The sequence below is a fragment of the Rousettus aegyptiacus genome, unplaced genomic scaffold (assembly GCF_014176215.1).
Source record: "Rousettus aegyptiacus isolate mRouAeg1 unplaced genomic scaffold, mRouAeg1.p scaffold_m13_p_1, whole genome shotgun sequence".
NCBI classification, from domain to species: domain Eukaryota; kingdom Metazoa; phylum Chordata; class Mammalia; order Chiroptera; family Pteropodidae; genus Rousettus; species Rousettus aegyptiacus.
The window spans coordinates 20,757,236-20,781,153 of NW_023416284.1; the positions used below are offsets into that span (position 1 = coordinate 20,757,236).

Consider the following 23,918-nt stretch of genomic DNA (forward strand, 5'->3'; position numbering starts at 1 on the left):
CCATCTTGAAGCCCTCTCTTCTCTTGACTTCTTGACCTTCATGGCTAATAGCATATCTAATCAAGTACACAAATGGTCTGGAAGAGAATGCATTTGTTGTATGAATCAATAGATGATTCTTTTGCTCCTCTGATATTCCTTATTTTCTACCATATTGACCCCATTTCTTCTCCTTACCTCCTTAAGAGTGGGCAATCTCCAAGCTTCTGTTCTTGGTCCTCTATTCTTTTATTTCTATGTGTTGGCACTGATGAACTAAGCTAATCATATGGCTCAGTTTTCACCTTCTATATATATGACTCCCTCATTTCTGTCCTTTGAACACTAGCCCTCCACTTCGAAATAATTATGGGATGTGTCCACTTATATAAGTTCCAGTATTACCTCAAGATATTTAGCACTTAGCTTCTCTTTTTCTTCCCCAAACTGGTTTTCCTTTTGGTCTGTCCTATTTCTGTTAATCATGTCACTCATGTTCAAGGCTATATTTGATTCTTCCTTATTTCTTGTCCTCCATATCTGGTCATAAAGTCCTGTTCATGTTTCCTTCATAATACTTACTGAACCAGCTCTTATTTTCACTGCCATCACTCTAATTTAATTCCATATTCCCTTACATCTAGATGATTTAAATAACCTAACTGGTTGTACAGTTCTCTTTCTAGCCCTACCAAAGTTTATTCTCCATGTTGTTGTTGAAAATCTTCTTAAAATATTACTTTTGTGACCCCAAACTTCTCTAATCAAGCATTTTCAGACTTTCTATCATACAAGATAAAGTCCTAACTCTTTAGTTTAGCATCAGTGCCTTTTAAAATCTGGCTTCGACCAACCTTTCCAATCCTACGATTCTCTGCTTAAACCTTCTGATCTTGCCAGATTGGTCAATTTCATCAATTGACTCCAGAAAACTATCTTCAATATTCTGGCCCTATGTTTTATGAATATTGTTTTTCCTCTCTGGAAATCTCTTTACATAATAAAATTCACCCTGTCTCTGGAAAAAGCCTTCTTTGATAATTCCAGCCTGTAATGATCTTTCTCTTTTTTCAACACCTATAAAACCAAATGTTTAACACTTTGAAAATTTACTGTACTATTGCTTTACATTTGTGATTTCATTTAATCTTCACAACTATATGAGGTAGGTAGTATTATTAGTACAGATGAAGAAACAAAGTTAAATAACTTGTCCAAGTCTCATAGCAAGTAACGGGTAGAAATGAGATCTGAAACCTTGTTTAACTAAGAATAATCTCCAGACTACACCACTTCTCTCATTTTCATGACTCCTCCAACGCAAAAATACAACACAGTATTTGCACATAAGCAGGTGCTCAGTAAACATGTTGAGAAGACTGCTAAAATAGCACCCTTGATTCTCTAGCATTTACAGAATTGTCACTCTTAATGGTGTACATCAGGTGTATCACACCAGTGTCACTTTCTTTACATGGCTTGATCTCAAGACTGGGGATTTGCCGAAAGTTAATCACAATCCATTCTAAAAATAAGTTTTGGTTCAAACAAAGCTAAAGGCCCAAATCTGATTCAAATGTTAGGTGGGTTTGAAGATGAGGTCTACTTTACTACCTTTGGACCCATCCATGCTTTATTTGCAAATCATGAGGAAGTAAAAATAGGCTAAGTTGAAGGCTTATGAGGTAAAATGGACTATTTAATAGTTTAGGGATGGATACTAAGGCAGCAGGATTTCCTCGGCTCTGATAGCTAAGACCTCATTAAAAGAAGCCCGATAAAAGTGAATCATGGGTGGAAATTGGAATGAAAAGAGGATAGTGAGGGAGAGAGACAGAGAAGGAAGTACTGGAAATATTTTATCAAGGAGATGGTGCTGTCCCTTTCTGTAGTTGCCTGATGCTGTCAGATCTAGCCCTGCCCTACATGGCTTGCACCTCATAACAGCGGGCTCTGTCATTTCTGCCTGATTCATGGTGTCAGTTTGAACTGCCTGCCCTGACCCACAGTCCAGCCCCTCTCTTGCTCCAGATCTTTCTAGCTTCTGATCTTATTACTCATTTTCCAAGTCTCAAAATTTGACCAAATGCAGATTTCACATTCAGAGCTGCATCCTTGGTTATGACCAGTATTTTCCACTTACTGAATAATTTAGATTGCCCTCCCAGACGATGCCTGTAATGCTACCCATTCTGCCCAGTTTTCAGGCTCTACCTTGGAGCTACTGCAAACTTTCCCTTCCCCATCTCCATATGTTGGCCTCTTACTTGGAAAGATAGGACAGACAAAGACCAAGAGTAAGGCTCAGAAAAACTGATGAGGGCAAAAAGCGAGGAAGAACAAGAAGAAGAAGGAAAATACTGCTGGAAAATTGTGATGGGTATTAGAAATTCTAGGTTTGTTTTGGAAAATGGCCATGGCTACAGTATAACACCATTGCCTAAAGATATCATACTCTAAATATCTATATTCACTGTTTCCTCTGGTTTGGCTGCCATTCCTGTCCTCTGAAAGGCAAACTCTTATTCATCCTTCAAGACCTCGCTTTATGATGTTTTTTCTCAAGGAAGCCTTTCTGGACCCACTCAGGCAGCTAATTGTCCCCTCCTCTGTGCTTCCACAGCTCTTTATATACACATCTATTATGCTGTTATTACTTTAACTGGCAATTTTGTTTGTCTCTCCCACTATTTCTTTGAGGACAAGGACTAATTATCTTATTCATCTTTGCATTCCCAGGACATAGTGTTCCTGGCATATAGCTAGTGTTCGTTGTGTGATAAAAGACATGTAGAGCAATGTGAAAGTGTAATTGGCACTTCACTTGCAAAAATCAAATTGGTTTCTGCTACTGTTCATGTGTAACCACGTTTTTCCTTGATGTAGAAGAACTGACTTCAGATTCATAAAAGAAATTGATATCACCAGCACATTAGGCAGTTTCTCATCTGCACTGGTGATAGAAACATCCCCTCACTTCCAAGAAGCTCCAGGGCAAGCTTAATATTAGTGGCACATGGCCCATCCTACCATTTCTATTGTAGTGAAAGCTAAATTACACCATAAGCTTAAAGCTGCTACCAATCTCAGTGAACTGGTGGTGGTGGTGGTGGTGGCAGAGGCGGCAGGGGGCAGGGGGGGTGGTGGTGGACAATTAAAAGAACACACTTCTGTAGCAGACCTAGGAGTGTGAGGGAGGAAGATGAATTTAAACCTTGTCTGATGAAAAACTGTTAGGAACTCACGCAAAACAGCCGCTTCCTCTGGACATGACAGACCGATCCAGGTGTCCAGCAGTGACCTTTTCTCATAAGTGTCAGGTCATCACCCAGCACAGAAAACAAGGGGCCAGTGCCTTTCTTGGGCATCCCTCCTTCTCCAACCTGGCAAATCTTGGGGCCTGCTTTTCCTTTAGGGGATTCCTCTCCTCCCAGAAGCGATAATCTCGTTCTCTTGGCTAGTGCCCCCTAAGGAGCAGTCTTGCTTTCGTCCCACAGGGGGCCCCAGCTTGACTCCGGGTCAAAAGTGTCGGCCGCTGGGCTGTCAGACCGCAGCTGCGGAAGTGGGGACCGAGGTAAGGCCGACCCCCGGGTCTCCTCGCACTCCGCTGGACGCTCAGAGGAGACACAGGCCGCGCCAGGCCACGGACTGCTGAGGCGCAGGCCTCTGGGCGGGAGGGTCTCGGTCCCCCCGAGAAACCACGCGAGTGCTGGTACTGCAGCCGGTTCCCCGCAGCCTCCCGCAAGTCCCGGCCCCGAAGCTGCCCCGCAGCCCCCGCTACGGCTGGGTCCCCGCCCCGGGCGCACCGCAGCCGTTCGTTCCGCCGGCCCGGACTGCTTGGTCTTCGCGCGGGCGCCACGCCGCCGCTCCCGGGTCAGGCCGCCCGCCGCCTGCCTGCCGATGCCCACGGCAATGCCCCACCCCGCGCGGCCCGGCCCGGCCACCGCGGCCCAGCCCCGCCGTGACAGCTGGGTGCCCAAAGGGTTAAGCCGGCAGCGCCGCGGCCCGAGTCCCTCCGCGCGCTGCCCGTCCGCCACGAGCCGGCCCCAGCGCGCACGCGCCCGCCCGTTACCTGCGGTCGCGTTCGCGCTCCTCCTCCACCTGGCCGCTCTCTCCCGGGGGCCGCCCCTCAGCCCGCCCCCTCGGCTCGGCGCCGCGCACTCTGCTGGCTACTCGGACACAGCCCGGGGAGGAGGGGCGTGGAGCGATTACCATATATTAGCATACCAGTGCGCATCACGTGGCCTCTCCAGCCAATGGTCACTCTGGAAAGGCGGGGATTCGGCTGAACACGCCTAGGTGCTGCTCTGGGCCTGAACCAGTGGCCATGGCAACAGCTGGGCGAGCAAGGAAGTGGGGAGGCACTGGAGCCTAGGACCCGGGAGCATCTACCCCACCTGAGCTCCGCGCCCACACACCCGTGAGCTTTTCCCGTCATGTAGAAGGAGAGGAACTGAATTAGGCTCACCTCAGAAAGATTCAGATTCAGCAAACATTTTTTGAGTGTTTACCACGTGCCTAATACTTTTCTGCAGAATATGATTCTCCAGGTAACCCTGTGATGTAAATACTGTTAACCCCATTTTATAGAAGTGAAAGATGAGACTCAGAGAGGTTAGGTAAATCACTCAAAGCGACGTTTATAACACAGCCATGATAAATGGCAAAAATAGAAATCTGAGCCCATTTCTGACTTCAGGCCCAGGAGTCTCCTGAGTTACTTTCTCCAACAGGGGTCTCCTAGTACTGCCTCACAATCCCAGATGTACCAAGAAGCTGACAAAATTCTCATACAAACTTTGTAGTGTTTCTTTACAATGACCTTTAAGGTAGTAGGCAGAACAGTACTGCAGATGAGGAGAAATGAGGCTCAGAGACGACGTGGCCTGCCTTGGATCAAATAGCTAGTGCTTAATAACTATGCTTTGTACTCAAGCTCGCTAGTTTATAAACTTTAAAAAATCAATTTTCTCAACATGGCGATATTGCTATGGTTATTTTACAGATTAAGAAACCGAAGCTTTGAGAAGTTAAGCAAATTGTCCAAGGTTACACAGTAAGTAGCAAATTTAGTGTTCAAAGCCAGGTTTATCTGGCTCCAGACCTAGTCTCAAGGCATCTCATCGTACCAGGTTGACTTAATTTAGGCTTGGAATTTAGAATCACTTTTATACCAGAAGTTTCTCTCCTGTTATGTTGTGACTATGTTTTCTCTCAATCCAACAAAATATCATGTGACAAGTGATATGTGTGAAGGTCACAAAGGCTAACTATTAAAAAGAGAATAGAACCACCCCTGCAGGTGGGTAAAGACATTTTATAATTCTCTGCCTCTTTGTTTGACCCTTAGGGATTTCATAGTTCGCCTAAAGGCAGAGTTGTTTAAAGCATAAACATTTACGTATAGACTTTCCTTTTGCTTCTTCCTTTAGTTTAGCTTCGTGGTTCTCTAACTAGTTATTGGACAAGGCCATATGCCTCAAATCAAATATAGGAAATTTTATAGGTATTTTAAGGGATTATTAAAGATAATTTGAACATATGTACATTTCAACTTACCGGGCTGACTTAAAACCCTATTTCCTCTTAAGCTCTAGCTGGTATTCATGAGTACAAAAAAGGCAGACCTGCTTGGGTTAAAATCTTGACCTGACTACTCACTAATGTGTGACCTTGGGCAAGTTAACCTCTCTTTGCCTCACTTTCCTCATTTGTAAGATAGGATAGGAATAAATGTGAGAATTAAATCATTTAATGTATAAAAAGCATTTAGTACAAGTGCTGGTAAAACCACCATAATTGTTAGCTGTTATTGACCCGGGAGCTTTCATAAGAATAGACAACCTACATGTATGGAATCTCTCAACTTTCCTAGCTGTCTTTGGAATTCTGAAGTTGCCTTCCATCCTCGTGGCATATTAAACAGACTGTTGTGCTGGTGAAGACTTGTTATCTCTCCAAATTACATTCGCTCTTTTTATGATCATATATAATTCCTGGACTCAAAGGAGTTGGTTTCCCCTGCACATCTCCTCATACCAAATTACCAGAGTGGCTCCTTGCAGAGGGGATCCTGACAAACAGCGGAACCATAAGTCAGGCTCCTTGAAACATTTTTATGGGCGTCTTAATGAGGGAGATGAGCTGTCATCAGGAACTCATCCTGTCCTTCCTGGCCACAGGAAATGAGCTCTTTGTGCTCAAAGGGTTTCCAAAGCTGAGGCACAAAGTGTTTTCAGGAAGTGGGTCAGGAATGAGAAGCTGTTGACTCAGAGAATCCCAGGACTAAACAGCCCCCATTCTGCCATTCTCTTTATAGGGTCAAATTACTCATGGCCTTATTGCAGCAATAGCACCAAAGGGTGGCTTGTGTATGGGGTATTAATTCTCCCCTTTTCCCTCCATGTACACACTTCAATGGCCAACCCACCACCACCCCAAAAGATAATGCCATGTAGAACAGTGGTTAAGAGCATTGTCTCAGGAGCTGAAGAAGCAAGTGTAAATCCTCCTTCCACTACTCATTATCTGTGTGACCTCGAGAAAGTTGCTTAACCTCTCTGTGTTTCGATTTCCACCTCTGCAAAATGAAAATAATACAGTTGTCAGCTTATAGGCTCTTGTGAATATGACTTACTAACATAAAGTGCTTAGAACACCCTATAGTAAGCACTAGATATACATTTGCTAATTAAACAAAATAAATGTATAAGTCCAGTATAATGTACTTTCTATAGAGGGAACCACAGTATTCGGTGAAACTCTTTAGGCCCCCCAACCATATGCTGCCCCCCCATCCCCTCTGACTTGCAAATAAACATTGCCTGAAAATAGGAAGACTATGTGCTTGGGAGCTCTAGTTTGAGCCTTGACTCTGTCACGTTCCTTATTGTGTGAGCTTGGCCAAGTTATTTTACATTCCTGAACCACAGTTACATCATTTGTAAAATGAGACTAACTTCCTCCTGGAGTTGTTCTAAGCATTCAATCAATGTCCGGCAAGAGGTGATGAGGGCCTGAACTGGACAGGGGTCCTGTTTGATCATAATCACCTTGCTGCTTTACTGAGCTGTTTCTGGTGAACATCTTTGCTCTCCGATAATGAAAATAACTAACATTAACGAGCACATACTCTGGCCCTGTGCTATATACATCATCTTATTTAATACTTACAATAAGACAAAGGCCCAGTAGAATTAAGTAACTTGTCTAAGATCACAATGGAAGTCAGTGGCGGAGCGAGGATTCAAGCCAGGACTGTCTGATTTCGAAGTCCACACTAATAACTCACCATGCCACAGGCCTCCCATTCCCATTTGGCTCATAGAATTTAGGGAGTGTCTGCTATATTTCTTTAGCATTCCTCCCGCATCTACACACACATACTCTTAACTAGCGACTGGCAATGCCTAGCACAGCAAATGCTCCACATGTGTTTACTGAATGAGTGAAAGTAAATAACTGTGACATCCTCTTATAGTGATGAAAGCCCTTTCTTTTTTTGCCATGGGCTGTCCCTAGTGGGGAATAAAAGCAGCTGGCCACCCTTCTCACTACCCCTTAGCATCTCTTCCTGCTAAATAATCACGTGGAAGGCCTTCCTTCTCCCCCCATGGGGGAATCAGGCTTCTTGGTTTCAGAGATCCACAATAGGCACAGTGATGACTCATCTTCGATGAACAGTTGGAGAGATGTCAAGGCTAATGGTGCTCTTTAGGGCTCTGTTAACATGCATCAGTAGATAATTTCCAAATATTGGCCTTACATAGGTATATAGTTGACCCTCGAACAACTCAGGTTTGGACTGTGTAGGTCCACTTATTTCCATGTATAAGTTCAAGAGTCAACTATATTTTCGATCATTTGTGGGAAATCCCAATATGCATAGGGCTGACTTAAGTAATACATGAATTTTTAGCTGCCAAAAACTGGGTGGCTTCAAACAACACAAATTTATTCTCTCACAATTCAGGAGGCCAGAAGTCCAAAATTAAGGTGTTGGCAGGGTTGGTTCTTTCTTAGGGGCTCAGAGGGGGAATCTGTTCAGTGCCTCTCTCTTAGCTTCTGGTGGTTGCCAGCAATTCTTGGTATCTTTTGACTTGTGGCACCATCACTCCAATCTCTGCCTCTATCATCACATGGCATTCTTCCTGTGTGGCATTCCTCTTCTTATAAGGACCTGAGACCTATTGGAGTAGGGCTCACCTTAATCCAGTATAACTTCATCTTAACTTGATTATATCTACAAAGACCCTATTTCCAAATAACATCACATTCGTGAGTACTGGAGGGTAGGACTTTAACCTATCTTTTCTGGGAGACACAATTCAACCCACGACAATATGTTTGGGGTAGAATGGAATGCAGAGGAGATGGAAAATGAAGAAAGGGGATAGAGAGAAAGGAGAAGTAGTTCATAAAGGGCAGATTATATTTGCATAATGGAGTGTGACCCAGGGCCCCTCAGGAGTGGGACTAAACTTTTTCTTCTTGGCCAATTTTATTCTTTCCCAAAGATGTCTCCAACTCATAGACTCACAATATCAGAGCTGGAAGGGAATTTAGAGGTTTGTTTATTCATTTGACAAACGCTATTTGAGGAGCTGGATATTTAGAGAGAAATGGTTTGAGGAAACTGAAGTCCAGAGAAGGAATGTGAATTGTCTAAGATGACAAATCAAATTAGAGTATAGCCAGGAACAAAATGTGGTATCTCAAGCCATAATCCTGAGCCCTTTAATGCCTACCAGGAAGGCTTCCAATGCCTGGGCCTGAACCTCGGGTGCACAGATAGATCTAGGTTGTTTTGTTTTGTTTGTTTTTTTTAAGGTGTTTGTGTTCTGAGGCTCATTAGCTTCCCTAAGCTTCCAGTATTTTATGGACTTTGGAAACTTGGACAAAGCTAGAATCATCTCCTCTCTGAAAATTCAATCCTGCAGACCTTCTTCTCTTTGGTTTAGTTCATTGGCTAATCTATAGAGCATTATCTTCTCTGGGTACCACAGCAAAACTGGGCATACGGGAACTCCCTAGGGGCAGAGATGATGTCTTGTTGATCTTTTATGCCCCCAGTGCTAACACAGAAACCATCATGGAATTGGCTCTCAATAACCATTTGTTCAATGAATGAAGGAGCATCACTCCGGTTAGTACCAAAGGCTATTTATTTCTTACTGTTTCTAAATCCACACTCTGTGATGGTTGCAGAGTTGGTTTAAGATACCTGAATTCCACTCTGAAAGTCACAGTTCTTTTGACATATCCATTACAAGAGATGGTGTCTTGCTCCTATTATCACTGGCCTATATGAATATTGTCCTGCCTTAAGCTGTCATCATGTGAGATATCAGCCTGGAGTGGTGAGGCTGAAAACTGGGGCAGGCTGGGGTCAGAGATGGGGTCAACCCAGCAGGAGTTGTCAGATCAGTGCAGGGGTGAGATGGAGGTCAGATGGGAGATCAAAGTCCAGGAACTAGGCAGGTACATAGTCTGTCCCAGCTCTCCTGATCATAGTGGCCTGAGGCTAGAGCACCTTAGAAAAATGTGTCATAGGCAGGTCTCCTGGGCTGGCTTTCTGCTTGAAGATCCCTAGAGGGTTCTTTATTGATCTGGGTTTGGGTTCCCTCCTCACAAAGTGGATACAGTCAACATCATTTGGCAGGCCGTGTGTGTTCACACTGTCCGATAAGCTTTAAAATCCTGGAAGCAGCCTTATTTGTTTTAATTGCATGGCCCCAGGCTTACTGCTAATTTTTAGAGTCATAGTTTTAGGTCTAATTCTGGCCATGCATCAGAATCACCTGTGCAACTTGTTAAAATACAGATTCCCAGGTCCCACCTCCAGAGATTCCAATTCTCTAAGTCTGGGGTGGGCTGCTAACATATCTTGAGAGGCTGTATGGTGCAGTGAGTGTGGAGGCCCTGGAGCCAAGTTGCTTAGATTTGCATTAGTTCTGCCAGTAACCCAATGAACTTAGGCAAATTTCTTAACCTTTCTATGCCTCAGTATATTACTTATAAAAAGGAATAGTAATATTTGGCTCATTGATTTGATGAGATGATTAGTGATTTAATACACACAAAGTTTTAGAATACTAAGTACTTAGTAAATGTTACTATTATTATCTTTCTTTTTACTAAGCTCTATAAGTGATTTAGAAGCACATTCATTCATTCATTCATTCAATAATTACCAAGTACTCCTATCATCCAGGACCCATGCTAGACCCACACAGTCCTCCCCAGAACTGGGAAACACTGTTCTACTCACTGCCATCAGCTCTCCAAATCCTCACTGGAGTCTGAAGCTCTGAGCTTCACCTCTGGTGTCCCTCAGACAAAATGAAAACAATTTCATGATCCTGAAATGGAGCAAAATGGAAAGAATGTAGGAATCCTTCGGACTTGGTGTGCCATTTTCTGGCTGAGTGACATTGGACAAATCACATGCAGAAGGCGTTTTCTGTCTACTGCCTGCCCAGTATCCCTGTTCTAGGGATGGTTTCCTCCCTCCCCCTCTACCTCCCCATCCACAGGGTTGGGAGAAGAAAAGCCAAACACACCTTTGATTTCACTCCTCACCCCAGGCTACAGATGATTCGTTGGGGCAGACACTTGAATCAAGACGAGCCAGTCACATCTCATCTCCAGTACCTTGGAATGGACGGAGCTAAAGCCTTGCTGTCTGACTCTGGCTGCTCGGGTGAACTGAGATGATATTAACAAAGGAGCTGTTGGTGGTGAACATTTTCTACCACGCATACCAGGAAAAAAAGCCAGTCAGTCTGCAGTGAGAAAGCAAAGCTAAGCCAGTGGTTGGATTTCGCAGGGAGCTAAGATTACTGTTTACTTCCCTATTGCTGTCCCCAGCCTTGGATTCTTCTTTAGGAAATTCCTCTTTGTGTTGAAATCAGAGTAGGGTATCTCTCATTTTTAGCTGGTGCCTAGAAAGCAAGCTGGACCCCCAGCAACTGGTTCTCCCATATTCAAGGGGTCCATTCCCAAGGACTTCTCAAGGGAGAAGCAAATTCAAGTATCTTGATCTGGAGTCTTGAGGCCAAAGACCCCTAGCCCTTAGCTCTGGAGCCTCTGCCCTTACTATGAATGAGCTTTTGGGTCAGAGAAATTTAGAAACACAGAAAGGAAAAAAGGGCCTAGGGTCTTGAACACTAGTGTGGGGCTAAGCCAAGCCTTTGGTGGGAGGGACCCCTATTTCTACGTTTCTGTCAGTTAAGGAGGAACCTCCTGGAGACCCACAGTCTCTTCCACCACCTGGTCCTGTTCTGTTCTTTTATATTCACAGTTCCTCAGACGCTGACAGCCTTTCCAAATTGAACGAGATTTCCCCCAATGCAGCTGGACCTGGTTATTAGGACTTGACTCTATCTCCTGGGGATGGGGGTGGGGTTGAGGAGCAAGAAGGCGAATGAAGTGCAGCTATTTCTGTCATAGTATTTTCTAAGCTTCTGGTGTTTTCTTTACTTCATGTCATGGAGCTGATTGATGTTACTTCCCCAGCATTCCTTTTGATCAGTGAGGTATCAGTTTCTCCATTTTATAGACAGCATTGGCTAATCTATAGAGCAGCATTGACATTTAGCTGATTTGTACCAGTAAAACTTCAAATGCTAGTTAATATATATACATTAAATATGTGTGTGTGTGTGGGGGGGGGGTTGCTGCATCAAGTCCCCTAAGTGCCCGTCCAGGTTCCCTTCTCCCCATTTTCTTCTCCAGGACCCCCCATATCTCTGCACCATCCAGCAACTAGAAGGTTAATACCTGGCACACAAGGATCTCCAGCACACTCATTGCTCTGAAATTTTGGCTTGAACACCTGGCATGTTTTTTGATTCGTTCCCGCCCCTGCCTTGCCTGTTAGATATTTTAAACACCCTCCTGTTTACAGTTAAGGTTTAGAGATGTTAACTAACTTAATTTATTCTTTTACTCATTCATTCATCTGTTCATTCATTCATTTAACTCATTTTTATTGGGTCGCATCTTTGTGCCAGGCCTGGGCTCAGTGCTGAGGATACAATGCTGAATAAAACAAACATGGAGTGTACAGATTAGTGCAGAGACATGAAAAATTAGGAGGTAAGTAGACAAATATATAATAAAAAGCTGACTGGTGCTACAAAAAGAAAGAGCAGGGTGCTGTGAGAGTAAATCATGCAGAGACCCATTGTTAGATGGGAGGCCTCGAAGAACTTACGGCATCAATTAGGCAAAGAGGGGGAGGAACTGTTCAGGCACAGAAGGCACGGCGTTTATGAAGAACATAGTGTTAGGTGAACTTGTCCAAGGTGACCGAGGGACAGGGGTGGGTTCTGGTTTCTGTCTGACTTTGAAGTCTGTGTTCTTTCTTTCCTCCTGGACTGTCTTGCCCTCTTTCATCCAGCCACCTATACTAGATCCTTGAGTGTGGACCACAAGTCTCCTGCAAATCATTGCTGTCCTGTCTATACCCCCAAATACTACCTTTATGATATAGGGCACAGCTGTGCCTCTGTCAGAGGCTTTCTGACACCTCAGCAAGTACATCTATCACCAAACTGTGTCATCTAATCACAAGAGGTACAAAAAGAATATTAGAGATTTAGAGATTTAGCATGATGAATGTATTTGGTACTGCTGCATGGTACACTTAAAAATGGTTAAGATGGTGAATTTTATGTTGTGTGTATTTTACTACAATAAAAAAAAACTAAAGAAATATTAGAAAATCTGCATAAGGAAAGTCTCCTATAAACTAAACTCTGTGATAGGGATGGAAAAAGAACTTTCACATCTTAGGTACACACAGGGTCTGCCTCTAGTGCCAGTCCTGCTCATGGCCCCTCTGAAGGCAACTGTGTGCATGATCCCCCATCTAGCTCTACCACCTCTGGGCATAGCTGAGTAGCCAAGTGTGGGCATATGGCCCTAGGGCAGGAAATCTAGAGCAAGAACAGGTGAGCTGCACTGATGGATCTGAACCAAGGAGAACTTCTTGAAAAGCAGAAGGTGAGAAAGCCTCCCAAGAATGAGAGGTGAAGGCAGTAGAGACATCAAGAAAACATGGACTGACTGTGGTAGAGACTGCTAATTGCCTCTCAGTATCCATTATCCTCAGTGCTGGTCAATGTTTAACAACTGGCTCTCTGGCCAGTTGTAATGGGGGAATGAGGGAATCCAGATTTATAATGTTTGCCAATTTCCGTGGTGTAAATACTCTCACTAAGGCTGACATGTCAATGAATACGGAATTGGGGGGAAAATACATGCAATTGGCTCTCATGAGCCTATGTAAGCCACCATGGAATCATCTCTGTCTTTCGTTTACTAATAGGAGGCTCCCTTTCCATTTCATCAGGGCATATGGTCACCTGGCTAGAAACTACTTTCCCAGCCTCCTTAAATAGTTCTGGCCATATAAGTAAGATCTTGTCAATGGACTGTGAGTGATATAGGCAACTTCTCTGTACACCCTTAAAAGGAACACTCGTTGTCCCTCTTCTCTCCTTCCTGCAGGCTGGAATGTAGACATGGTGCAGATGAGGGTAATCCCATAGAAGAAAGCAGAAGCAGCAAGTTGGAAGGAACCTAGATCTTTGGGAAACCTCCTGGAGCTGAGCCGCCTAACAACCTTGATCAGCCACTTACTTCTGTACTGTTTTATGAGAAAAGTAAATGTGTATCCTTTTTAAGATTTTTATTTTGGAGTCTCTTTATTATGACACCTTACCCTGACCACTAACTAATACTTAGCACTAGGACCACCTGGGATTTTATGCATTTTGTGGATATCTTTACCACAAAGCAAAGCCCATCCTCCCCTTTAAGTTGTCCCAAATGAGTCTGTCTATATTATAAGGAAAAGATTATTAGTCAGCTCAGGGTAGACAATGCAGCAGAAACTATCCCATGATCTTGATGGTTTATTTTTCACTTCAGTGATATGATAGCTGCAGGTCATTTGAGATTCTGTTCTATGTCTTCGCAATATGTGTCTCAGAATGAAGGAGCAGCCCTCATGTCAGTCTTGAGGTGGAAGGAAAAATGCCCTGGTTGAATCCTGCAATAGGTCTTAAAGCTTCTGCTGGATGTGACATATGTCACTTCTGTTTACATTCCATTCACCAAAGGAAAACAATGGCCTAGGCTGACACCAAGGGGGCCATGTGGTGAACTCCTCCTGCCCCCAAATGCTCTAACTCTCATTGCAATGGGCAGAGATGGGGGAACCTTTTCCCGAGAATCCAGCAAATGGTTGCAGATAATAATACAACCTACCACAAGAGCCTAAAGAGAAAAAACATACATCATGTCAGGGTAGGTGCTATTATTATTTCCATTTTGCAGATGAGGGAACTGAAGCTTAGAGTGAAACTAAAGGGCCATACAGTCATGTAGTCCTATACTTATTCTTAGAACTGGAAATTTCTGAGAAGCTCAGTCAGTTTTTCTGCTATGAATCACATCGTTGTTAATAAAACCTTGTAGATAGTCTAGAATACTCTCTGCCCGCTAGAGCCTATTTTTGGAAGCCAAGCTCAGGAGTCTAGGAAGAGCTCACTTAGGCTCACCCTACAGAAAGAGAGGACAAGACAGCAGACTATAAAGTTGGGAAGTTTGAGGGTTAGTCCAGGGGCTCTGCCACTAAATCACTGTTCGACTTCAGAAAGTTATTAACCTCTCTGGGCCTCAGCTATCTATGTATGAAAGAGCTCAGAGTATGCAATAAATAAGGCTCTAACATGCTATCTAATTTCACTATTCTCAGTGGAACTTTAGGAGTCTCTTTCAAGAAGCCCTGTTCTTTATTTAAAAAACCTTGAAAGACATCCATCTATGTTCATTTATTTGTTCATTCATTCATTAATTCATCCACCCATTCTTCTATTCACCAAAGGTTTATGGGATGTCCTCTGCACCAGACTCTGCTCTAGGTACTGGGGATGCAGAGATGAATCGGGTCCAGTCTTTTGTCTGTAGGAGTTCACAGTTCATTGAAGGAAACAGATAGAAATACAGATAATGGTAAAACTGGTAGTAAGTTGTCCTAATTACAAAACATGGTGGTCAGAACTCTGAAGGAGGCATGCAAAGATGCACCAGGCCAGAGAAGAAGTAGCTTTATTGGCCTGGGTGTGGAGCCAACCAGTGAGGGGAGAAGATCAAGCTGGGAGGTGAACACCATGAGTTCAGATGGAGGCCTGTGGGACATGTGGGAGAAAGCAAACAGGAGGCAGTTGAATAGCTGGGTCTGAGGCTGTGGGGAGCTCCAGGTTCAGGATGTGGTTGGGGTCATTCACAGTAAATGGTCTCTGAAGCCTGAGAGCACATGAGATTGTGATTGTTCTTCTGTACACCACCCCTGAACACCCAGCGGCCTGACCGCACAGGGTGGCCACACACACCAACCTTTCCCAAGGAGGGTCCTGCAGCAGATTGACCTAAGCTGGGTGCAACAGGGTACAAGTTGGCCCTGAGAAGAACAAACATGTAGCACCAATTCCGTTTTATGGCCTTGTCTGATGCTGGAACACGTAGAGAGGGCACCAGGTCATTCTCGGTGCAGCGGGAACATAAATCAGGCAGCGCCCTGCTTCCTGAGGCCCCAGCCGAGGAGGACAGAGCCTGCCTAGCTCTAACTGGGATCAATTACAGGCCATTTTCCTGCCTGCCCAAGCTTTCTTCCACAGACTTATGCAGGCCTGGCCCCAAGAGGCCCTGTGGAGAAGCAGCTCTTAGGTTGTGTCTATGATAAGACACAGAACTCTAATCTGGACAGGGCAAAGGAGAGAGAGAGAGAGAACTATTTGCCTAAGTGAAGGAGGTAATATTGATGATGATGAAACAACAGTATCCTTCGTTGAATGCACTGGGCCAGGTACTATATCAAGTGATTATGTGCATTCTTTCTTTTTAACCTCACAATTAATCCCTGAAGTAAGTTCCATTGCTGACCTCATTTTATAGATGAGGAAACTGAGGCTCAGTGTGACTGAGTGATTTGTTCCAGGCCACCTACTGAGGAAGTAATGGAGCCCCAAATTCAAACTCAAGTCTGTCTGCCTTCAAAAGATGAGTTCTAAAGAATGGCCAAGAGATAGCAGGCCTAGACATCCTGTTCTTCAGAGGCTTGGATTCAATAGGCTCTGCCACATCCTGTGTGGTCTGAAGCAAGTTACTGAACTTCTGAAGCCTCAGTTTTCTCATCTGTGAAATGGGGAAAACAGAACCTACCTTGTGACATTGTTATGAAGATTAAGTATAACATATATAAAGCATATATTTAAATGCTCGCTAAGTGGCAGCGTTATCATTAGCATCATCACCACCCTCGTCCTTGCCTTTTACCATATTCGCTCACCCCATTCAAGCAAACGGAAGAGTGTGCTCAAAGGCCTGCAAGTGTGAGAGCAGCAGCACATTTGGAGAACTGGAAGTGATTTGATATGTGTTGAAAGTGAAGGGAGGGATTAAGTAACCGAGAATTGAGGTTCAAAAAATAGAGGCTGGATCATGCAAGGTTGCCTTGTAAACCATAAACTTTTTCTGAAGTCAATTAGCAGCTACTAAAGAATTATAAACAGGAAGAGGAGTGATATAGTTGAATTCGCTTCTCAGAGAGGTGCTTAGACAGTCCTTCCTGTTCTCCCTTGTACCCTAGTGCATAGAAGAGGGCCTAGGACAAAATCGATGTTCTAAAAATATTTGTGGAATAAGCTTGCCCAAAGTTACTGTTTTATCCAGGCCTGCTTGATTTTTGAGAAACACTCTTGCTATTCCAGGGAAAGAGGGTGTATTTTAGGGATGATTGTAGATGCTGTCTATGGAAAGCCAAGAGCAGAGACTGGAACTGGGAGATAATCCTGGATCCAGCTGGCTACAGGTCTTCAGCAGACATGATATAAAGATCATCATTGGTGCTATCTGCTTGCACCTTATATACCTGCATCTTTCCTACCTCCTGGCCTGTCTCATTCTCCGTTTTGGCTTCCCAGTGGTTTGCAACATGGTCCACTGTAGCCTCACTAGCTCTCACTACATTGTGAACTTTCCATCTAAGATTCTTTTGATAAGTGGCTAATTATTTGTTTCTTAGTTCAAAATCTAAGAGAAAGAACCCGATTGGCTTTTATGTAAAATGAGTTTGAGTGAGGAAGACTTCAATATCTGAATGGATCCCATTAGATAAAAAAGAAGGGAGGGGAGATAGTTTTTGGGAAGGCCATCAGTAGTGACCACCATGTTATACAAAAAATTTATTTAATTATAAGTTGTGATACGTGCTTCGAAGATGTACAAGTGCTAAGGGAGTCTCTAACAAGAGGACCAAAATTAGATTGAAGGTGGAGTAGGTTTTTAAAGGTCAATGGATCGTCGCCTCTTAGGAAAATGCTATGTCACTTAGAGTACAAGCTAAGCTGCTATAACAGAGTTCCAAAATACAACAGCTTAAATGAGATACAAGTTTATTTTCTCTCATATGAGAGTAATCCATGGCTGGCAGGGTTAGCTCTATTCCGAAGAGTTGTCTGGGTTCCAGGTTGGTGGGCTGATGCTACTATCTTAAAAGGAGGCTCTTATTTCTGGGTGCATAGCACCACAGGTAAGACCAAGAAGTTGCCACATCACTTTGCTCACATCCTATTGGCAAGAACTCAGTGCCACATCTAGATGTAGGGAAGGAGGGGGAACGTAGAGTGCAGCTGGGCAAACATGCTTTCTGTTATAACTCTGGAGTATGTTTAAAAAAAGGAAAGAGGGAAAGGAGCTCACCGTGAACAATTCAAAGTCTCTGCTTCAGGTACCCTGCCTTGGTGGAGGAGATGGAGGACTCAAGTGGTTCTAAATAGTAAGATGGGATAGGAAAGTCCACTAAGAAGAGGACAAAAGGTGCCCACTAGGTTTTGCATTTAAAAAGTTTTCCTAGCCAAATTTCAGTGGGTTGAGGATTAAAAGTGAGGCTATGAAGCCGGAAGTGTAAGACAACGCTTTTGAGTTACTTAGAGAAGGGAAGGAAAGAGAGGCAGAAATAGCCAAATCTAGAAAAAAAGATTTTTTTCTTTTTAAAGTTGGGAGACTTTGAAAATGTTTACAGGAAAGGAGAATTATTTTAGTAGAGAGAGTTTGAAGATGTGGGAAAGAGGAGTTAGCACCCTGTACTAGAGATAACTCTCAGAGCAGACAAGGGTCGGGGACCAAGAACACAGATGCAGCGATGAGCCTTGAACAGAAAGAGATACATTCCTTCCAAGATGAGAGGAAGATAGTGAGGATGAATGAAGTGGTTATATTTGTGGGTATAAGGTGGGGGTGGAGAGGAAAGCCATTCCTGCCCAATGGCTCCAATTTCTCAGTAAACCAGGAGGAAAGGGTTCCTGAAACAGAAGAGGTATTGGCAAATCAGAAAAGAAGAAATCTGTGTATCTATGTATAGATCAAGTCAGGTTCCGGGTCACATGGCTTGTTCTACTCCAGCCATTCTGGCTTCCTGGCTTTTCTTCTAATAGGACACGCACACTCTCACCTCAGGGCCTTTGCACTTGCTCTTCCTTTTGCCTGCAGTGCTCTTCTACAGAGAGTTCTTCAGGCTTTTGCTCAGATGTCACCTCATTAGAGAGGTCTTCCTGGACCATGCTACTTAAAATTGAAATACCATCCCCATCCCTGGTTTTCTCCAGTTTCATTCATTGCTTTATTTTTCTCCATAGAACTCATTATTATAATAAATATTATATATTTACTTTAAAAATGGTCTTTTTCCTCCTATTAGAAGTTAGAGCCATGTCTCAGAGATTCTATATGTTTCGTTCACTGCTTATTCTCTGTGACTTAGAATAATGCCTGCCCTAGTAGGCTATCATTTGTTGGGCGAATAAATTAAAACTACCATTGTGATTTTGGTGACTTATCTTTTTAGAAGCCATGGTTTGTGTGTTTTGTTGCTCTAGTAATATAGCTTTTATTATTTCAAAATTATCCTCTTTAATCTCACTTAATGATTTGGTCTTAAATTCTATTTAGTTTTTTTCTTCTTCTTCTCCTTTCCCCCCACCTCCTCCTCCTTCTTCTCCTTCTTACTTCTTATGAAGAGATGTTTGTTGTTGTTGTTGTTGTTGTTTTTGTTGTTGGAAAGACTTCAAAGATTTTTTTTTTTAGGTTCAAAATCATGTTACCTGCTAAGAAAAAAGGATGAGAGAAAAGAACTTCTAAATGGCCTTGAAGAATTGTTTCCTCTCAGGCAAAGAGTTCTGTCAGGCAAAACCATTAGTTTCGTAGCACATTAACTCATGATTAATAAAAATAGACACACACATATCTACAAAACAACCAACCTCCTCCAAGTGCGTGCATGCGTGCACACACACACACACACACACACACACATGCACACACATACACATGCACACACTCCTCAAAGGCCAGTTACAGCTTACCAAGCAAAGGGAACAGCTATTGCAAAGGTGGATGGTGGTGGACCTGGTCCTTCTGGTGAACATAGAGAAGGCCAAGTGTGGCTTAGAGAGTGTGAGAAGGGTGAGGGAGAGAGAGAATGAGGTATGGCTGATATTCGATAATAGCAGAGAGGTAGGCAGAGACCAACTTAGAGAGGGCATTATAGGTCAGAGTAAGAAATTAAGTTTTCATTCTAAATGTGACGGGAAGCCATTGAAAGGCTTAAGCAGGAAAGTGATATTTTTAAACGTTTGCATTTTTAAAAGCTCACTCTGAATTCTGTATGGGAATGGACTACAGGGGGGCAAGGGCAGAAGCAGAGAGATAAGTCAGGATACTACTGCCAAATGACCTAGGAGCTGACTGATGGAGAGGGACAGAAGTGGGCAGATTTGAGATGGGAACTTGGGGGAGAAGTCATTGGTGGCGAAATGGATCTGCGAAGCCATTGGCGCACAGATGGTATTTAAGAGCCATGACCTAAGAGATCATCTAGAGAGAGAGTGCAGAGGAGAGACAGGAGTTTGGGGTTCCCTGGGAACATACCCACATTAGGCAAAGTTGTGTGGGAAGCAAGGGCCTGGGGAGGGCAGGACATGCCAGGGTCTAGAGCAGGGGTCCAGCGGGGCAGATAGAGATGGCGAGTGACAACCACAACAAACAAGTACAACATGTAAGAATTCTCAGAGATCCTTGGGAAAGGAAACCTGGTAAGAGGATTTCCTGAAGTCTTAGAGATTGAGCGTTCAGATTGTTGCTGCGCCTGCATTAAAGGGAAATGTGGCCTGCCAGCAGGAGAAACAAGAGGATGTTTGGGTTCCTCCTCTTTCCATGGGTTTGTCACCCCCACCTATCATGAGCCTCCTGTGCCCAGCTCAGAATAGCTGTGGCATGAATGAGGAAACGGAAAGTCTCACAGGCCTTGTTCACAATGTCTAAAAAGGAGACTGTCCCAATAACGAATCTGCAGGCAAAAAGGAAAGGGGACACTGAGAAACCAGAACTGGATGGCTCATAACAGCCCAGACTGCGAGCTCTCTTCAGGAATCTAACAGCGGCGTGCTTTGTTGCTACCTCGAGCAAGAGAACATTTTGCTTCTCTCCCCCAGAACTGTGGAGAAACCCAATGGTCCCCAAGCAGAGCATCCCAGCAAGGTCACAGCACAGACGGGGAACCATATGGAAAGGGATTTCTCAGAAGTCCCCAAGGAAGGAATATGCTGGTTTCTACTTCCCTCGGAGCTCCCTCAGCAGACTCGCCCCCTAGCCCCCCCAGCCCCCACCCTCCACTCCAGAGGTGGCGAAAGAGCATCAGAGCCAGCTGGGAAGGAGGGACCATGAGCACATGTGGTGGGTGGTGATAGTGGGTGGGAGGGGGGAAAAGACTACAGTGGGGAAGGGTGGAGCTTCTGCACCCTCCAAAGCCGACCCAGTTGCCCTTGGGATGCGGTGGCCATTGTTGGCCATGAGAACATGGAAGCAGAGATGGCCACAGGAGATGGGGGGGAGTTGAAGCAGAGGTAGAAGAGAGAGGAGCTACTGGCAGGTCTCTGACGGCTCCACCCCTGGCTTTAGTCCTTCCCTAAATCCTGCTGATTTACCCCGACTTCCTCTTAACATATTGTTCCTGGGTGAGTCTGAGTTGGTTTCTGTTCCTCTTCACAAAAAGAATCTCAAGAACACATCAGGCTACTCTGGGCCCCGCCTCCTTCACTTCCCCAGAAGGGCTTCTGTGGCTGTAGGACTGTAGGGAGGTCTCTCTGCCCAGCTGCCCCTGGCTGGGTTCCCATTTGTTTTACGTATCAGTGAAAATATGTTCTCATCCCGTAGCCTTTGTTTTAGACTCTTCTGTCTGTTCTTGCGATGTTTGACATAACAGTAAACAAGGGCATCCTTTACTCAGCGCTGTCTGGGAATTACACCTAAAATGCCAAAGCCACAGAGGCAATAACAACAAAGGAACTCACAGTCAAACCCTAACTGTTTCCGGAAACCCAAATGGGAAAGTCATAACTAGGAGATTCTCACCTTTTACACAGAAAGAAACTAACTACCCCAGTGACCTTGGAGAGGCCACTGACCTCCTTGGGCCACAGTTCTCCATCTGTGGAGGATTTGGTGGGGAAAGCGCACAAACCTGGGTCATTAGGGGGAAAATAGAGCAGATGTCTGGCACATAGTATGTTCTCAACAAATGTTCGTTATTTTTGTTATTAAGAGGAATTCTGAGTACCCAGAAAAAAAGGGATTCTGGGAAATATTCTGGGCTTATATTATTTAAAGTGCTTTTCAGGGTGTAAGAAGGTATAAGAAATGGTAGTTATATGAAAACTGTTTAATGTTGAGTCAAGAACTGAATGAACGTAGGCAATCAAAAGCCATTTCATCTGGTGGTGGTAGAACTGTGGGTTGAATGTTTCTTCTTTTTATTTAGAATTCTTGTGATGTTACCAGAATATGGTTATGCAATAAAATCACTGCAACCTTGTTTGATTAAAGCTTTCATTTGCTGACCAGTTAATAACTCACAGAGAAGGTGATCACTTGGGTTTGGGGAGGAAAAGAAGGTGGTGGAGACAGAGGATCAAGAAAAAATGTGGGGAGAAATGTTCTGCTGAGCATGGAGGCGAGAGACCTGGGCGAATGGAGAGAGAAAGCAGAGAGCCTCCCCACGACCATCCAGGAAAGTGGCCCCCTGACCAAAGCAAAGGCATTGATTTCATTTTATTTGTTCTTTTATTTATTTGCAAAGCTGGTGTCTCAGTTCTCTTTCTTCATAGAGCAGTAAGTTATCTGGGCAGCCCTGATCAGACCACAGAATTGGTTGGACTTCAGCCTCCTTCCATAAACTCCTCACATCACAACCCAGGGAGGGAATGGTGAGACCTCTGTATTCTGAATGTGTGTGGGGTGCAGGAGAGGCCTTCTGGGCTCTAATAACTTTAGTTCACTTCCTATGGTTGGGAGTGCTTGTTGCCACCAATACTCTATTTCTACCTGGCCTGACCATGACCTTGAGTTCTGATCCCAGCTTTGCCATATGACCTCTGGTTGGCCCTGAAAAAAACCCTTTCTTCTCTCTGGGTCTCAGTTTCTCCATCTGAAAGGGAAGGTATTGGATTAGATTAACTCAGAGGGCCTTCCTAGCTCAGGCAGTCTGTAAGTCTCTGAGGTCCCTGAACAACTAGAGAAAGAAAGAGACAGGGCAGGAATTGCAGAGTTTCCTATCAAACTCCGACTTGGGGAATTAGGGTGAAGCAAGTTTTTCTCCTACTTACCGTAACAAAGTGAAACTGAAGCAGTCCCATTCTAGTATTTCTTTCCTTTTTACCTGTTTGCAAATTTCACTCTTCTCAATTTTATTCATTCATTCATTCATTCATTCATTCATTCATTTTTAGGCTAGTCAATTCTTGGTTGATCTCGCAGATTGCAAGGACCTTGTCAGCTTACAGTCCCTTATTTTTTAATTTTTTATGCCTACATCACCTGGTCTTCCTAGGTGGTCTCCCACCAAGTACTAACCAGGCCTGACCATGCTTAGCTTCTGAGATTAGATGGGATTGGGCTTGTTCAGAGTAGCATGGCCATAGACTCTTTTCAATTTTAAATAAGTAAAAGCCAGATGGGCAGTCACTGCAAGGATAAAGTGTATAGTTTTGCATTCTTTACCTAAATGCTCTGGATTATACTCTAGGAAATGACACAGTCGAGCATGGTCTCAGGAGTCATATTGTGTTATAATGATGTGCTATGTATCCCACTCCCACTAGACCAAGAGCCCTCCAAGGGCAGAGGCTATGTCACATTTAGCTGTGTAACACTAATAAATGTCAGAGGGTCAAGGGGGGTTTTCCATTCTGAATTAAAAACCAATTGACAAATATGCCAAAGAATAAACTCCCATCTTTACTACTGTAAAGCTGATATTGGAGACTGTGACTTTGAGCTGCAGATATGTGGGCTTCCTGATAGTGAGACCTAAATTAGTTTTGCACATCCAGTTATAGACAGTGCAGACAGTATGCAGATCTTCCTACATGAGGTCTGTTCTTACAAAACTTGGTGCATGGAGCAGATTAAAATGTGTACTCCCAAAGGGAAAGGGAAGAGGAAGGCACAGAGCCCCACACCCCCATGATCTCTTCCAAACTCATCAATAATGTAAGTCCTACTTCCCCCAACATGAAGGTTTGAATCATATGATACTAACATTAAAGAGTAGGAACCAAGTAGAATTCATTTTTGGTAATGGGTACAGGGGCTGCAGCTCCAGCATCTAATTTCTGGGGGATTGGGAGTGCAAACTACCTCAGCGGCAGCAGAAATGGTGTCCTTACGGGATCAGCAGAATAATTTGGGGTGTTGTTTCTGACTGTGTGGCTATGGCTTTAGTTCTCAAGCCCCGTGAAGAGTCCATGAGCTACCTGACATCCTTTTCACAAGTTCTTTGTCTGCTTTAATCAGCCAGAGCAAGTTTCTGTTGC

The 23,918-nt window shown here is 44.0% G+C and overlaps 1 protein-coding gene and 1 pseudogene across 3 annotated transcripts in view; both read right to left on the bottom strand.

Annotated features, from left to right (window-relative positions):
* Nucleotides 1–4,138, bottom strand: part of PHC2 (polyhomeotic homolog 2) — a 93,020-nt gene extending 88,882 nt beyond the window's left edge. The window contains exon 1 of one of the 3 annotated variants that reach the window (XM_016150531.2): nt 4,052–4,138. The gene's annotated coding sequence lies outside the window, so the exon portion shown is untranslated. The remainder of the gene's footprint in view (nt 1–4,051) is intronic. The other 2 variants (XM_036237560.1, XM_036237916.1) reach the window with 2 other exon arrangements.
* An 18,770-nt stretch (nt 4,139–22,908) lies between these two features.
* LOC118605327 lies at nt 22,909–23,026 on the bottom strand (annotated as a pseudogene).
* Nucleotides 23,027–23,918: the final 892 nt, after the last annotated feature.